Genomic DNA, 2,500 nt, shown 5'->3' with positions numbered 1-2,500 from the left:
TTTTTTGAAGGGGGGAGGGGGCCGACATGGCAGCCTCGCTGGGAAAGTGATAGTTTAATGTAGTTACTTTAAGGGCCTCTGATTAAATTTAATTTGCAGTCTCCACGGCGTTTTCGGAAGGCTTAAAATAAAAACGTGATTTATGATTTTCACTCACGGACACTCTCCGGGGGAATTTTCATGGGTGACTTACGGGCGGCGACTGCAAGGCGGCGGAGTTCGGACCTGCCGCGGGGTCCCCCCGCGCCGTTTCTTTATTTTATCGACGCCATTCATTTACGATTTTAAAACCGCTGATCATCTAAAAAAATTCAAAATCTTCACAGTTTCTCTCACTTATGGTGACATGAATTTTCAGTGAAAAAATCGGTTGAAATAGACCGATTTTTGATGAAAAAAATCATCGACGACTCCCCAGCCCCCTCGTTCTCTATACTCGTAGGGTGACGTTATAACGCTCCCCTCCTTTCGTTTTTGCTTTTCCCTTTTTCCCCCCGTTTTTCCTGATAATCTGCCCCCCATTTTGTCCTTTCCTGTTCCTTCTAATATTACCTCCGCCCCTTTATCATCACTTCCTAGTTATCGCCCTTTACTGTTCTATTGCTTTTTTTGCTGCTTTTAATATTGCTGTGCTCCCCCCCCCCCACTGTGATACACTCGGAGAGAGAGGCCCCCGCCCGCGGGGGGGGATTCGAGCAAGATCTATTTTTTTCTTTCGAGAAAAGTAACCAAAAAACCCACCACCCCACACAACACACAACACACACCCCAAACAACACAACACAATTTTATGCTTAAAATTACTTTAATTACAAATATTGTTATTTCACTTTACTTTATTATTCTAAACGGTCCACAAATCATTTTATTGTCATCATCATTACCATTCACACACATCTTTTAATGTATTTTAGTTTTTTTCTAAAGCCGGTAACAGTTGTTTTTGCATTCCTCAAACACACAATAGACAAAATATTTGTTAGTGCACATATGCTGACCATGCATTTTTTTTACAAAAAAGTTTTTGTACACACTCTTTTAAATTTTATACATTATGTATAGCATCGCGGTACATAAATTCAAGAACCAAGAGCCTAGTATTTGTTACATGGCCCTAAAGACTACTTACAGCTTCATTCGGTGGCAGTAACTAAAAATAGTCTCATACTTCACGGGGGCGTCGGGTGGCCGCCCCATTTCCTTGCAAACAAAGGGGAGCCCACGAGGGGCCGCGCGGGGGTCGCTTCTTTGTCAGGCTGTCGTCTGGACGCCCCTTTGCGTGTTCCCGGGGGCCCAAAGGGAAATTGTTAGCTGCCTCTTCTTCCCCCGTTGCTAAATAAATTTTTTAAGTGTCATTTTTTAAAAATTGTTGCAATTAAAGCGGCCCCCATTTTTACTTTGACATAAAAAAAGTTGCTAAGCTTTTTGCAGTACAATGCCCCTCCCACTAATCAACAAACTTTTTTATGTGAACATTTACTATCATCACAAAAATAACAACGTTTAGCACGGATAACGAATGGATGATGCAATGAAATTTTAAATGTATCAACATGTAATTAAAGTATCAAAAAATTTTAAAAAAAAAAAAAAAACCAAAAATAATAACGAGGGTGATTGGTGGAAAAGATTTAAAAGAACTGTGATAATGGGGAAAAATGCTGTTATTAACAAGGAACAACAGCTCAAAAGGGGACAATAGCCAGTACAAAGAAAACACAAAAAGCAAAAAAAATGTGAAAAGGTCTAACTGTAACGAAGGAAATGACTATTGGAATATAACAGTTGATGTAATGAGGGGGTCATAATGACAGCAAAAAAAAAGGAAAATGAGAAATAAGTAAAACAAAAAGTAATGATGATAATATGAATAAAAATAAAAAGATATTTAACTGCTACTACAACAACAACAAAACAACCTTTCTACTAAATACTCCTACTAATAATAATAATGATATAATAATAATAACAAAATAATAAAATAAAAATAAAAAATAATAATAAAAAAATAATAATATAATAAAAATAAAATAAAAATAATAATAATAATAATAATAACATAATAAATAAAATAAAAAAACAAAAACAATAAAATAATTTAATGATAATACGAAAAACAAAAAAATAAAATAATGTATTGATAATTAATAAAATATAATAAAAATAATAATAATAAATAATAATAAAAATTTAAATAATAATAATAAAATAAAAAAAAAAAAATAATAATAGGGTAAAAAATAACAACAAAACAAAATAATATAAAAAAATAAAAATAATAATAATAAAATAATAATATAAATGATAATGGATAATAAAAAATAAAAAAATAATAAATAATAATAAAAATAATAAAAATAAAAAATAATTAAAAATAATAATAAAAAATAAAAATAATAAAGAAAAAAACGAAAAAAAAAAACAGTAATAATAATAATAAAATAAAAAAATTTAAAAAATAAAAAAAATAAAATAATAAATAATATAAATTTCTTCTTGC

This window comes from Penaeus monodon, chromosome 4 (assembly GCF_015228065.2).
Source record: "Penaeus monodon isolate SGIC_2016 chromosome 4, NSTDA_Pmon_1, whole genome shotgun sequence".
Lineage (NCBI taxonomy): Eukaryota > Metazoa > Arthropoda > Malacostraca > Decapoda > Penaeidae > Penaeus > Penaeus monodon.
Note: the sequence above shows the minus strand (reverse complement) of the source record.